This window comes from Portunus trituberculatus, chromosome 50, assembly GCF_017591435.1.
Source record: "Portunus trituberculatus isolate SZX2019 chromosome 50, ASM1759143v1, whole genome shotgun sequence".
NCBI lineage: Eukaryota > Metazoa > Arthropoda > Malacostraca > Decapoda > Portunidae > Portunus > Portunus trituberculatus.
Window position 1 is genome coordinate 21,959,825 of NC_059304.1, and position 16,350 is coordinate 21,976,174.

The following is a 16,350-nucleotide window of genomic DNA, read 5'->3' on the forward strand; positions in this document are numbered from 1 at the left end:
AAAGTGTAGTGATAGGTGTCATGCAATAAGATGAAAAGTATTCTTTGACATGGAATGAAAGGGAAAACAAAGATAGGCGTCATATAAGAGAGAAACGCGCAAAAATAGATGATTGTACTGATTTTCCGTGACACGCAAGGAAGGAGAGAATGATAAATGTAGATAATGATGTTCAGGGAGAGTTAAGAGCAGAGCGGTGTGTTGGAGGGAGAGAGTGGGAGAGGATGCGGTGATGCGTCCAGGGCCAGCTGTAATGGGTGTAGCCGTGGACGGGCAAAGTAGGCGTGCCCGTGGGCGAGCATGAGGGGCGTGTCCTGCTGCACGGCCGGCCACGCTGACCCACCTTTACTATGCTGAGTGTATGCAGGAACGGAGTCGTGACCTTGCGGTTCAACACGAGAGAGAGAGAGAGAGAGAGAGAGAGAGAATAGCAAATAATAATAATAATAATAATAATAATAATAATAACAGCAGCAGCAAATATATCCTTTCTGTCTGCAGCCTTCAGGAAGAATATAAGTTAAGACCTCTCAGTATTATTGAAGTAAAATTTAGTGGAACTGCTAAAAAAAAAATAATAATAAATAAATAATAATAATAAAAAAAAACGTATTCAGTATAGGCATTATATTCACACGATTCTAACGATGCTGTGTGGCATTCAATTCCTCATAGCGCGTGTTCCCAGCTATACTGTATAATTCTGTATCGTTCACGATAAACCATCAGAGGCCATGCGTCTCGAGAGGAATGAAGCAGCGCAGCACCTTATTCTGAATCACTCCTGCTGGTCTGCTCATCCATTACTTTCAGAGGTCTAGTAGAAATTACATATGTTTTTAAGGGTGTTTCTATGGTTCTAGTGACAGATTAACAATATTTCAACATCATAGTCACGAGAAACACCCTTGAGAACCCGGTGAAATGTTTCTGTATCCTTTGAAAAATTGTCGTGTTGAGAGAGCAAAGCGTTTGAGAATACTGGCTATTGTCTCGAGGAGTTCCGTTAGGCTTGTTGCTTACTTGTGAACGTTAAACATCGCCGGGGACTAATTTCATGCCCGTGGTTCGCTTCCCGGAAGTCCAGCCTGCCCGTCTGTTAGTTCAAAGGAGTTGAGGCCGAGAGGCATCCCTCAGGTCCTGTGTAACGTGGCGCTCGTGGAGCCCTGCATGGTGTGCGTGGGGTGATCAGCCCCTGTCAGAGTTGTTGGCGAAGGGAAGGTGGAGGCCTGAGAGATGATGCTGGAGACACCCGCCTTTTTAGAGCGATGTACTATTGGGCAACTCTAACCTGGTATAAGAAATGTATAAAAAGAAAAAAATGGTGAACTATTTTGATAGGATAGAAAAGTGTTAGTCTTCTGGGAAAAAAGACAGTTTGCATTTTCATCACTTAGGTTTTATACACAATTTTTTTTTTTAGTAGGTTAGTTTTTCATCTTCACACACACACACACACACACACACACACACACACACACACACACACACACACACACACACACACACACACACACACTTGTAGGAGTATCACAGCCATATAGGAGGTGTCCGCTGCGTTGCTGCCGGAACTAATAAGGTAAAAGTTTCCGCCCAGCAGGCTGATAGGAAGCCGCCCAAGGCCATGCCATCCCATCGCCGCCCACTGCCTCCCTCACGCGGCCACGGGTCCTGCCGTGTGCTTCTCTTATTGAAGGAGCATCGTGTAGGCCTGCTTATTAGCCCTGTTGACGGTCTTTACTGAAGGACACAGGCATCCTTGTCTCGTGCGCTACTCAATCAGATTCACCGCAATTAAGTGGAGGAAGGTTATGCCTCCCCCGTCATGCTTTCTTCCTTGACACACACACACACACACACACACACACACACACACACACACACACACACACACACACACACAAACGAAGCAGCACAGCCACGCCCAGGATGAATACCCACAAGGTCAGTGGGATTCCCGGCAGCCAGCGCAGTGGCGGCGAACCATGTCATGGGCCACGCATGTCAGGTTATTACTTTCCGAACCCCTGCGCGCAACTGCTTAAAGTGCGACTCCCGCCCTTGAGCTTGTGGTGTGAGCTGCGACGCAGTGAAACTGAAGTACACCGGCAAGGACTCACGCCACTGCTTGATGAGCAGGACTATCAGAGCCTGAGTATCTCAGCGTTATCTTTTGGTGAACATGGCGTAGCTGGTGGGCGCTGGGCGGGTCTTTCGTCACGATCCTTGAGTTAGTGGCGACGCGCGTGTGGTCCCACCGAACTGAGGGCGCCGCGGAAACCCAGCCGGCCCTCTCCCACCCACGACTAATGAACACATTTGCAAATTCTGGCCACAGGTGCCGAGGCTTCCGTTATTTTTAACCGTATGGGAAGGCTGCCGTGCGTGTCTCAAGCTGAGACCCTCCACAGTTAGACTCTATGCCTTGGTCCATAGATCGTAATTACCGCTGACAGCCTCGACAAACCCGGTGGTTGGTGAGGCGTTCCGCTGTCTTCATGACGGAAGGTCCACAATGATATGCATCTCATGAGTGCTTGGAAGGGAGGGTTTGGACCTGATGCGAAACGATGCAGCCACGCACTGAAGTGTGTTGGTGTGTCACTGTGGGTCGCTTGGACAAGGCAGGCGAGACATAGCTGAAAAGGGACACTGGACTCAACTATTTATGGCAACGCTTTGACCTTGGCCTGAAAAGAAAAATAGTAAATGAATACAAGTAATCGGAAAGGATACTAAAGCACATGAATGTACAGGCGTGTTGTTTGTATTTATTCATTTATTCATCAATTCATTTATTTATATATACATTTTTAACCTTCACATGTGAATGCAGGCACTCGCCTTCCATCCCAACCTGTACACAAACCAGCGGCGCTAAACACGCTGCGAGGACCGTCCTGCAAGAAGTGGTCTGTACAAGAACAACACGTTCTCAGCTTCCTGCTTGACCCAACTCTGCAAGGATATCCCCCACCTCCACTCCTCCTCCTCCTCCTTTCCCTCTCCCTCCACCTGAGCCTTGTCCTCTTCCACCTCTACGGACTTACGTCATTCCTGATTACTTTGGAGGAAGATGAGAAATTTCCGGTCATCTTTTCTCATAGATGTTCCTGCTGCTGTTGTTGTTATTGTTGTTGTTATTGTTGTTGTTGTTGTTGTTGTTGTTGTTGTTACTATTTTTATTTTATTATTATTATTATTATTATTATTATTATTACTATTATTATTATTATTATTATTATTAGTTATTATTATTATTACTGTTACTATTGTTATAGTTTTTTTTATCATTATTACTATGATACAGTACATGCAGGGCAGTAACTTGTATGAATGCTATACATAAGTATATGCCATGACTTATTGACTTGATTCAACTAACGCACTGGAATACAAAGGAAGAAAAAAAGAGGGCTGGACGGGAGTGGAGGACTGCGCGTGGGGGTGAGGGCCGTGGTAGGAGGGAAGCAGAGAGGGCGTGGCGAGCTTCTTTCTGAACGCATAACTATTGGATCATATTCTGAAGCACCTCAGCTCCGCACCTCCACTACTATTATGGTTCTAGTGACAGACTAACGAGATTTTTTGCATTAGTAACCTATAGACACTCTTCATAATCCAGCTAATTAATGTAACATTTCAAAATAGTTGTGGTGATAGAACAAAACATTTCACGATACTGACCATAACAACACATGAATGCATTGCTTGGCTAGCCACTCAGGAAGGCTCATTTGAACACCAACAATAGGAATGATAAAAAGCAGCAACAAGACAACAACGATAACGTTATATCACTGAATCACTTGTTTATGGAATGAATGAAAGTAACACCCTACATGCCAGTTCGGATGTCTTGCGGTGGCTCATCTCACCAAGAAAAAGATATATTTGGCCTAGTGCGTATAGGTCAGGTGGTGAAATTTAAATAGTAAGTATACAAATACATTTCAAATTTCAGGTTTAAAGTGCTTTATTAGATGACCTCATTGGATTGAATTGAGTTTTGAAATACGAAATAATTATTGTGATATCCTGTCAGTGTTTTGGCAATATGAAATGAAGCCAGAGTTTCAGAGTTAAAAATTTTGTATTACTGCACAAAACAAAAGAAAAAAAAAAGAAAAAAAAGGGTAACATTACCACATGACCTTGCTGCCTGACGTACGAGTTTGAAAGATTTGAAAGATTTACTTACTCATACAGATCCCGAGCAGAGTAAAGGACCATCACATGACAGTTAACAAACACTTACCCTTCTAACAAGACAAACATAATAACCATAATTTGTCTGTCGCTCCGTCGTTCACCTCAAGGCAACATAGAGAAGTGCCCACAACAAGAAGGATGAGAAGAAAAAGATGGTTGTGTTGCGAGCAGCGGGCGGCTTTTACCTTCATCTCCTCCTCGCCTCCCCTGACGGCCTGTGGGTCTGCCCGCGGCCCCTCAGGCTACTGCACAGTTATCTCCTGACGGAAGGGCATTGACGCATCAGCGGGATAACGCAGCATTTTCACTGATCATCTTGTGTGTGTGTGTGTGTGTGTGTGTGTGTGTGTGTGTGTGTGTGTGTGTGTGGGGCATTCCATATATTTCACTTGCAGTTTAAAGGGGTTGAATTCTCTCGTGTTGTGAGTGGCAGGTGGAGTGTAAAGGTGCAAGGAAGAGAGGGTTTGTATATCAGGGGCGGGGAGGCGTAATGCAGAGAGGCGTTGGTGCTGACAGGTTCAAACACAGGCTGGTTGTAAAGAGATGATGCTCTTCCTGCGGCGCTCTTGTCTGCAAACACTGTTCCTGTGTGTGTGTGTGTGTGTGTGTGTGTGTGTGTGTGTGTGTGTGTGTGTGTGTGTGTGTGTGCTTATTTTCTTTTTAAAGGGGCAATTTGGTCAAGAGTAACAAAAAGTAGAGAAAAATAAAGATAGGACGAAGATGAAGATGAAGATGCGAAGAAGCAAAACCACAATAAAATAATCTATTACAAAATCCAAGCCATTATACCAGTCAAGATAATCCAAGATAACACAATAGCTTTCAGTAGATGCACCAGCAGAAGGTAAGTAATATTTGGTCAAATCACAAGGACCTGTAAGGCGCCGCAGACTCACGCACTGCACCACCACGAGAAGCAATGTCATTACACTAACAAGGTGCGGAACGTGACTGAAAAGCCCAACACCAGCAGAAACTCAGTCATTAAGTTTGCACACACACTTCAATTTGTATTCGTGAGGTGTTACATTCCAGTCCACATTATTAACCCATTCAGTACTGAGACACATATTTACTTCGATTTTTTGGGTATGATTAGACGTTTTTTTTTTTTCTTTTTTTCTTTTGCATTAAGATGGGTCTATGGAGGTCAAAAGATTAATGGCCAGACTCTTTACTATTCTAATCCCAGCATATGTATCTGAAGCTGTATAAAATCACCAAAATAGTAACCGGAATGAATATGAAAACACGTCCTGGTACTGAAGAGATGAAGTAATAACCCCTCGAGGAACTTTGCCGTGTACGAGTAGAAAACATGCGCTAACTAAGACCATATTCATTAACATCTTAGCGAGACTTTTTATTTTACTTTCAATGGGTTCTAGTGATGTTATTATGGTTTCTATGGAGGTTTTCAGGGGTGTTGTGATTCGAGTATATGTTATTGTTTTTCTCAAGGGTGTTATTGTGATTCTAGTGTGTTATGAGGGTTTTCAAGGGTGTAACTATAATTCTAGCAGATGTTACTAGTGTTTTCAAGGGCGTTATCTTGATTCTGTTATATAGTATTAGAATTTCCAAGGGTGTTATCGTGATTCTAGTGTGTTGGTATGGTTTTCAAAGGTGTTACTGTGATTCTAGCTATGTTACTAGTTTTTTCAAGGACGTTTTTTGTGATTCTAGTGAAAGTTTAAATTCTGATAGATGTCTTTTGGGTTTCAAGAATAGTTTCGTGATTCAAATGGGAGTGTAAGTCTTTGTGGGTTTTTTTTTTTTTTAAGTGTGTTTATTTTGTGATTCTGGTGATGGTTTATGTTGCTGTGGATTTTATAAAGGCTTTCAATGGAGTTTTCGTTGTTGTAGTGGAAGATTGCTAAGCTCCTCCTGCAGAATGATCATGGAGGCTAAGAGTGGTGATGATTGTACTGGTAGTGACTTACCTTTCATCTCTCTCTCTCTCTCTCTCTCTCTCTCTCTCTCTCTCTCTCTCTCTCTCTCTCTCTCTCTCTCTCTCTCTCTCTCTCTCTCTCTCTCTCCTAAACCTGTCATTGTGCTTCATATCTTTCTCCAGCCGTCAATAATGTGGGTGTTTTTCCTGTCCACTTCCTCTACTTTTGCTGACCCTTATCTTCCTTCTCCTCCTCCTCCTCCTCCTCCTCCTCCTCCTCCTCTTCCACTTCTAGCTTCTGTTCTGCAATGGTGATCTAAGTGTGTGTGTGTGTGTGTGTGTGTGTGTGTGTGTGTGTGTGTGTGTTGCAGCTTCATTCCCACAGTCACTACAAGCCTTGCCGTTACCTGTTGGTGCTGACAGAGAGAGAGAGAGAGAGAGAGAGAGAGAGAGAGCTATTGAAGTGTAATGCAATAATGGTTTTAATGGTGGTGATGGTAGTGTTGCTGGTGTTAGTGGTGGTGACGGCTGACTGATGTTATTGTCTGTAAACAACAACAGCAGCAACAACAATAACAACAGCAGTTACCACCATCACTACTACTACTACTACTACTACTACTACTACTACTACTACTACTACTACTACTACTACTACTACTACTACTACTACTGCCACTACCACATTGGGTTGACATAGAGACGAAAACAGAATCGCACAGACATACACAGCTTAGGCCATGCAACACACACACACACACACACACACACACACACACACACACACACACACACACACACACACACACACACACACACACACACACAGAGCTTGAGGGACGTGTGTCGTTTGTTGCTTGGCTGCTTTCCTGCGTCATTGCGGTCTGTCTGACTCACACACACACACACACACACACACACACACACACACACACACACACACACACACACACACACACACACACACACACACACACGGGAGAATATAACAATACTTTTAGATGTCTTTTATTTATGTGTCTATTTGTATTTATGGTTTTGTGTGTAAAATCTGAATGTTAGGTTGTTTTTGGATGTCTTCGTTTAGGAGCGTGATTGATTTTTAATGATCTTATTTGTTTCTTGATTTATTTACCTGCTTGTTTATTTAGTTTTGCTTATTGTCATGAATCCCAGCGTAACTCTCATTCTCTCTCTCTCTCTCTCTCTCTCTCTCTCTCTCTCTCTCTCTCTCTCTCTCTCTCTGTGTCTCGAAAAAGAAAGAAAGGAAAGAACAATTGTAAATACCGCCAGGAAAACACGGAAGGGAAAGAAAAGCACATCCTAAAGATACATTTAAGTGGCTGACCTGTATGTGTGTATGTATGTACGCACGTATCTATGTATGCATGTATGTATGTGTGTGCTGCTTTCCCCCCTCCCCCCCCTCTCTCTCTCTCTCTCTCTCTCTCTCTCTCTCTCTCTCTCTCTCTCTCTCTCTCTCTCTCTCTCTCTCTCTCTCTCTCGTTCCATTCACCCCTCTCTCTCTATCTCTATCTATCGCACTTTCCCTCATTTCCTCCTCCTCTTCCTCTTCTTCTCCCTCAATTGCCTGCGTGAGAGAGAGAGAGAGAGAGAGAGAGAGAGAGAGAGAGAGAGAGAGAGAGAGAGAGAGAGAGAACGAAGGCTGTCCAGTTAAGTCAGTACAGACTCTCTCTCTCTCTCTCTCTCTCTCTCTCTCTCTCTCTCTCTCTCTCTCTCTCTCTCTCTCTCTCTTGCTTTCCCACACTTCTCACCCGATCCATGTCTTTATCCACAGCGAGAGAGAGAGAGAGAGAGAGAGAGAGAGAGAGAGAGAGAGAGGCGGTAGCAATGAGCAACAGGGACACAGAGAGACGCAGGTATTTGGGTGGAGGTCTCGTGGTGTCAGAGGCAGGTAGAGGCAGGCTGGCAGGGTGGAGTGTAAATGTACAGGGAAGAGAGGCCTCGTAATTAATAGCAAGGATGGGCTGTAGGAAGGCAAGGGGCGTGGAAGCGTAATACAGGGAGGAGGAGGAAGAGGAGGAGTTAGTGTTAGTGCTTCCCTTACTCGTATACCTTTCATGGTACTAAGGGAAGATGGCTAATTATTGGGGTGTATATTACTTGTCCGTCTACCTTTCGTCTTAGCCTTTGTTTCAATGTTAATTATGTAGAGAGATGTGACTGGGGGTGAAAAATGCCGGTACTAATTGTGTTCTCGTGTTAATATAGCAAGAAGGTTGGTAATTATTTGTCCTATGTTATTTGTCCGTCTACCTTTCGTCCTGCCTTTTGTTTTGGTGTTGATTTCGTATAGTGAGCTGTGGCTGGAGGTGAGAAATGACGGTAATTGTGTTGTCGTGTTAGTGTAGGTAAAAGGCTGTTAATTATTTGGGTTTTTATTACGTGTTCGTCTTCCTTTCATCTTAGCTTTTCTTTTGGTGTTAAATACATCGTGAATAGTGGATGGAGATGAAAAGTGAAAATAATTGTGTTCTTGTGTTAATATAGCAAGAATGTTAATATTTAGTGGTAGTATACGTATAAGAGTCTGCATGTGTTCTGTCTTATGTAGGAAATCTTAGCTTTTGTTTTGGTGTTAATTACGTAGTGAGCGGTGAAGGAAGGGGAGAAATGAAGGTAATTGTGTCCTCGTGTTAATATAGCAAGGAGGTTAATATTCAGTGGTACTATACATATTGGAGTCTGCCTGTGGTCTGTCTTATGTAAGAAATCTTACCTTTTGTTTTGGTGTTAATTACGTAGTGAGCGGTGAAGGGAGGTGAGAAATTAAGGTAATTGTGTTCTCGTGTTAATATAGGGAAAGAAAAGTTGATAATTGGTGGTATTTAACGTATTGGAGTCTGCCTGTGGTCTTTTTTTTTTTTTATGTAGGAGTGCATGGTACCAGGAAAGAATAACAAAAATAACTATAGATTAAAAAAAAAAAAACATAGAAGTCACAGTCCCCATACAGACATACGCGTTGATCGAAATGAGAGGATGAGTGTCTTGAAATTTCCCTTCTGGTGAATTGAGTTAGTACTGGAGGTGTATTGGAGTGTTGTCTTGTCACTCTGGTATAAGAAGAGGATGGATGGATGGATAGATTTTGGCTTAGGCGCCGCAACATCGAGGGTCATCTGGCGCCTATAAGAAGAGGAGGGTTGATGAATAGTATAGTGGTAGTACGTGTAGGGAATGGTGCTTATGTTACGTGGTGGTCTGCCTTGATCTTGCCTCTTGATTGGTGTTAATTGGACAGCGAGTTCTGGTGATTACAGGTGAAAACTAAAGGTAACTCATGATTGTTTTGTTTTGTTCTTATTTACATACTTGTCTTTACACTCGTTCGACTGGCACACACACACGCACTCTCTCTCTCTCTCTCTCTCTCTCTCTCTCTCTCTCTCTCTCTCTCTCTCTCTCTCTCTCTCTCTCTTTCTGTCTGTCTATCTCAGTATCTCCTTCCTCATTTCTAAATTTACTTCTTTTCTTTCTCCTATCTTCATTTTCTTTCCGATTCACCACCACCACCACCACCACCACCACCACCACCACACCACTACTGCTGCTGCTACTACTACTACTACTACTACTACTACTACTACTACTACTACTACTACTACTACTACTACTACTACCACTACTACTGCTGCTGCTGCTGCTGCTGCTGCTACTACTACTACTGCTACTACTGCTACTACTACTACTGCTACTACTACTACTACTACTACTACTACTACTACTACTGCTACTACTACTACTACTACTACTACTACTACTACTACCACCACCACCACCACCACCACCACCACCACCACCACCACCACCACCACCTACTACTACTACTACCACCACCACCGCTACTGTATGTCTGGTTCATGGCCCTAGTGGTTGTGGGCAAGAGTGATTCTTTCTTTTTTTTCTTTTTTCTTTCTTTCTTGGGCAGTGTTTACGTTTCCGAGTGTGTGAACTGACGAGAATGTTTGGTGAGGTGTGTGTGTGTGTGTGTGTGTGTGTGTGTGTGTGTGTGTGTGTGTGTGTGTGTGTGTGTCTCTCTCTCTCTCTCTCTCTCTCTCTCTCTCTCTCTCTCTCTCTCTCTCTCTCTCTCTCTCTCTCTCTCTTTTTCTCACGCGTTGATGTTAGGATTAGAAATACTTGACCAGCCGTCGAGAGAGAGAGAGAGAGAGAGAGAGAGAGAGAGAGAGAGAAGAGGAGAGAGAGAGGAGAGAAACAAATAGAAAGAAACAGAAAGAAAGAGAGATGGAGAGATTTAAATGAATGAAAGGTATAGATACTAATCCACACACACACACAAAACACAATCACACACACACACACACACACACACACACACACACACACACACACACACACACACACACACACACACACACACACACACACACACACACACACACACACACACACACACACACACACACACACACACACACACACACACACACACACACACACTTCCCCTTGCGGGCGGGACTAAAGAGAGTGACAGTAACGGGAGCGGTGGTGGTCATAGTATTCTCTCACGCATGTCTGTGTTACGTGTATGTGTGTGTGTGAGAGAGAGAGAGAGAGAGAGAGAGAGAGAGAGAGAGAGAGAGACGTAACCAGAAAAAAAATATGAATCTCACGTTATAAAACCTAATTAAAGACAAAGTATCAAAACATCTCCATAAACAAAAGGATATAAATTCACCTTAACCCTTTTATGGGAATCTTTAATCAAAATAACCCTTACATATGTTCACCCTTTTGCTGCCGCGGCCTTCCCTCGCTGCCCTTCCTCTTGTACTGTACGAATTGATGTTTGCAGGGAGACATTGGAGAGAAGGAAGAGAGACCACATTATTTTTATCCTTTTATTTTTACGCTATTTCAATATTTACAAAAGGGTTGTCAAGTGGTGTCTTGAAAGGAGTGGAATTTTTCGTCTAGTTGTGAAGCAGATAAGATTTTGTGACATCAAGTGACTCTTATTCCTGTATTTATTATTTACTTTCCACTGCTCCTAACTTGTATAATGAATTGTAAAACGTTATGGGTATTGAAAAGGCTATTCATTTCAGTTTAGTAGTGAAATAATTGTGAATTTGCTAATGTTACGTGATTTCTATTCACAAACATTTTTTTTCCTGTTTGTTCCTTCCTTTTCTTAATTTGTCACTCTACTGTTCTTTTCTTAACCAACAAAATAAAGTGCAAAACACCATTAGGTATTGAAAAGGTTATTAATTTCAGTCTTGCAATGAAAACTTAAGAATTTCTTATATTAAGTGACTTTTTTCCCATATTCCTTTTTTTTTATTCTTGTTCCTTCCTTCTCTCAATTTTTCGCTCATTTGTACCTTTCCTAGCCAATAGAATATTGGTCTAGCAGTGAAAGAGTCAAGAATTTGCAATACTAAATTACTGTTATATTCCTATCTCCTTTTTACTCTCATTCCTTCCTTCCCATATTCAGTAAATGAGTGTGTAAAAAGTTTTAGGCTTTGAGGGGCTGAGAAATTGTCTTGTCAGTCTATCAGTTAATCAAGAGGCTACGATACTAAGCAACTTCCCATCCTTGTCTTTGTTACTCTTGATCTCTGTTAGCCTTTAAATAGTGTCTAAAGTTGTATACGTCTTGAAGAAAGAACATTTTTGCCTTTCAGTTTAGAAGTTACGATATTAACCAACTTTCTCCTCCTATCTTCTTTTTATTACTTCCTCCTCCTTTTAATCCTTTTAACCAACCTTCTACACAGTGAAAGATAATGGTGATAGGAGGCACTTCATTCCCATATTCCTGTTTCATTTTCTTTTATTGCTCCCTCTTCCTGTACCCCTCTTAGCCGGCCTCCCTGTAGAGTGAAAGATGACGGTGATAGGGCCCACTACTGACGGAGGTAATGGAAGGAGAGGCCGGGTGTGTGGGCGGCGAGATGTGGCTTTGAATAGCAACTGATTATGAAAGAATGAGAAGCCTGCTTATTTTTGCGCCTCACGTTTGCATTGTACGCTTTTTTTGTGCTGTTTGTTTTGATGCTGCTAGGACTGAGTGAGTGAGTGAGTGAGTGAATGAATGGGTGAATGTGTGGCTGACTGACTGACTGACTGATAGGATGGTTGACTGAGTGAATGAATGGCCGACTGACTGACTGACTGACTGACTGATAGGATGGTTGACTGTGTGAATGAGTGAGTGAGTGACTGACTGACTGATATGATGGTTGACTGTGCGAATGTGTGGCTGACTGACTGACTGACTGATAGGATGGCTGACTGAGTGAATGAGTGGCTAACTGACTGACTGACTGAAGGGATGTTTAAATGAATGACCCAGTAACTAAATAACTAACTGAATCAATGAATAACTTAACTGGATGAATGACTAAGTAAATGCATTAACTAACTAGCTAACTACACAAACAAACATCTAAATAACCAGCAGAATAACACACTGCATGACTAACCAGACACCTAGGCACCTCAATACACACACCACGCCCTTGCCTTGCTAACCAACTAACTTGCAAATGGGCGGCAACTGGGAATGACTGGCTGGGGGTAACGATTTTTCTTGGCTGTTCTCGTTGACTGGTGCAGAGTTGGGCGTCTTTATTAGCAATCAGCTGTCAAGGTCTAGCCAGTGAGCCAGGCAGCCAGTCATCCTGTCTGTGATCATCCCCTCACCCACCTCACCCCTACCTCCCTCCCCTTGCCTGCGTCACCCCTCCCTCCCTCCTCCTCCCCTTCTGAGTCACGACGACTTACAAGGACACGACAGACATAGAAAGAGAGAGAGAGAGAGAGAGAGAGAGAGAGAGAGAGAGAGAGAGAGAGAGAGAGACGAAAAAAAAAGTGGATGACTATATACATACATAATAGATAAGACCACACTAATGACCCTACATACTAACACACACACACACACACACACACACACACACACACACACACACACACACACACACACACACACACACACACACACACACACACACACACACACACACACAAAGACCTTATCAACCCATATTCGGTCACCATTTTTTCGTGCACCATCATCAGTAAAAATAGACTTAATGATTGTTTTACTCATTGACACCACCACCACCACCACCACCACCACCACCACACCACCACCACCACCACCACCACCAATACCAGCAGCAGCAGCAGCAGCAGAAGCAATAGTAGTAGAGGCAACCACAGAGGAAAGCAATGACGACCCTTCAGACAAATTGTAACCACGAGTAGTACTTCTACCCTCTCCCTCTCCCTCTCTCCTTCCATCAGACCCTCCTCAACTCCATCCTTTTCCACCTCCCCCCTCCGCACCATCAACGCCACTTCCTCTTCCTTCTCCTTTCCTCCTCCTCCTCCTCCTCCTTTTCCTTCTGTTCCTTTTCCTGTTGCTGTTGCTGCTAATACTACGTCACCTCCGCTTCTGTTTTTCCCTCTCTCTCTCTCTCTGCTTCCCGTCGCCAAAATATGCAGTGACGTCAATATCTGTCAATCAAGCAAAGGGAAACAGACGGAAAGAACAAAAATGAGGTGTCCGCTGTAATTATTGTGTACGTTGTTGTGGTGACGCCAGTAAAGAGGAAGCGAGCAAAACAAACAGTAAATGTAGGTATGTGTTGTTGTTATTGGTTGCCTTGTTACAGTGAAGATAATTGCGTACGAAAGGAATGAAAATGCTGTGTCCACTGTATTTGATTTGTACATTGTTGTGGTGACGCGAGTTTTCTTCTATCAAGGCAAACAAAACAATCAACAAATTTAGACGTTAGTAGTTGTTGTTATTGTTTGCGCATGTTGTTACAGTGAAGACAGTGAAAGAAATGAATGAATGATTACCTACTTTTTTTGTTTGTGTCGTTCGTTTGGTGCCAATTATATATGAAAAAATAATAAGTCCCTCAGTAGCATTCCACTTTTTCATATTAATTCTGCTTATCAATTAGCGATTTTATGCAGCTTCAAATACTTATGTTGGGATGAAAAAAGTGAAGACTCTGGCCATTAATCTTCCGATCTCTATAGACCCTTTCTAATATAAACAAAATCGCCAAATCACATCCAAAACTCATGATAAAAATACGTCCCAGTAATGAACGGTCTAAAAAAAATACTACAGCCTGTTAAAAGTTCCCAAAATTCACTAAAAAACATAAAAACACCCTTTAAAACTTCACTTATCGATCAAAGGGAAGGAAGCAAACAGATCATTAAGGAGTTTGGTGGTGTAGTAGTTGTTCCCGTGTGCGTTGTTGTATTGTTTGTTTAGTGAATGGGTCGGACGTTTTCACCAGATTGCACAGTTCCATCACGTTTGTCGCGCCAGGAATGGGTGACTCCCTCTCTCGTGTGTGTGTGTGTGTGTGTGTGTGTGTGTGTGTGTGTGTGTGTGTGTGTGTGTGTGTGTGGTGGGTGGGTGGGTGTACTACATACGCGTGCACACTCATATTTACCGTAGTTGGCTAATTAACTAACTAAGTGAGTGAGTGAGTGAGTTAGGTTGTTGGTTCATATAGTGCGTTAGTTAGTTCATTGACACACACAAAAGTTACATGGTGTGATAAGAATAGAAAAAGTAAAAATATAGTTTGTCACGTTTAACGCCTACACAGTTCTTTTAACGAACCCTCTTAACTATTTTTCTATTACCTCAACTTCACCTCTACATCTGCCTCTGTGTAGCATCATCTCCCTTTCTTCTCTTAATTTCTATCCTCACACAGTTCTTCCGTCCATCAGACACACAAAACTATTTATCTATCACCTCAACTCGATATCTGCCTCTTTGTACCATCATGTCCCTTCTTGTATAACTTCTATCCTCATTTTCATGTCTAATACCTACACAGTTATTACATCAAACATCAAACACACCAAGCTATTTTTCTAACACACGATTGTAACTTCACTTCAGGACTTGCCTTATTTCATGTCTCCCTTCCTTCTCTAACTTCCATCCTAGTCTCTAACCCACACTGTTCTCGCATCAAACATCAAACTCACTAAACTCTTTCTTTATCACCATCATAACTTCACTTCAGGACTTGCCTTATTTCATGTCTTCCTTCCCTATTTGACTTCTATCCTAAATTTAACGTCTATAACCCACACAGTTCCTGCATCGAGCATCAAACTCACTAAACTCTTTCTCTATCACGATTACCTTTTTTTTCATTTCTTCCTTCCTTATTTAACTTCTATCCTCAATTTAACGTCTATAACCCACATAGTTCCTGCATCAAACATCAAACTCACTAAACTCTTTCTCTATCACCTCATCGTAACCTCACTTCAGAACTTGCTTTATTTCCTTCTCTAACTTCTACCCTCAGTCTCACACCCTAACACACACGCACCCCTACCATCAAATACACGTGTTTCTGAATCAACATCTCTTCTACACCTGCGTTACTTCACCATGTGTCTCTTTACTCCTCTGACCACCACCACTTCACCACCACCTTCACCACCACTACCGCCGCTATCACCACCACCACAAGGTTACGAGAGTGAAACGAGTCGCCCTCACCACCACTACCTCCTATCATCACCACCACCATCATCATCCATGCTACACGGAGGCTGCCCACTGTAGGAGGAGGAGGAGGAGGAGGAGGAGGAGCTGTGTTTCACCTTTCTTATGGCTTGCTCCTCCTCCCTCTCCCCTTCCCCCAACCTCCTCCTCTTTCCTCCTCATATCCCCAATCGCCATATCCAACCTCCTCCTCCTCCTCCTCCTCCTCCTCCTCCTCCTCCTCCTCCTCCTCCTCCTCCTCACACGTATACACTACAACCAGAGAGAGAGAGAGAGTGGGGGTGACCCTCGATACACCTGGGGGAACTGAGCAATTAAGGAACCAGCGACTGATTACCTGAGCAAATTACCCGTGAGAAGGAACAGAGAAGGTGGGAAGAAAGGGTAGCCAGAGAGAGAGAGAGAGAGAGAGAGAGAGAGAGAGAGAGAGAGAGAGAGAGAGAGAGAGAGAGAGAGGATGGGGTTGTGGAAAAGTTTTGGACGAAGTGAAGAAGGAATGAAGAAAGGAAGAAGAGAGGGGAGCAAAAAAAAGGAAGGAAAGAAGGAAAAGGGAGGGAAGAAGAAAGGAAGGAAGGAAAGAAAAGGGAGGGAAGAAGAAAGGAAGGAAAGAATGAAAAGGGAAGAATAGAAAGGGGAAGGAAGAAGGAAGATTGTGTACGAAAAGAGGAAGAACGAATACATTTTT

General features: G+C 43.0%; 1 long non-coding RNA gene across 1 annotated transcript in view; it reads left to right on the forward strand.

Moving 5' to 3' along the window:
* The window catches only part of LOC123500062, a 48,869-nt gene that overhangs the window by 2,076 nt on the left and 30,443 nt on the right, over positions 1-16,350 (forward strand). The window lies entirely within an intron of this gene.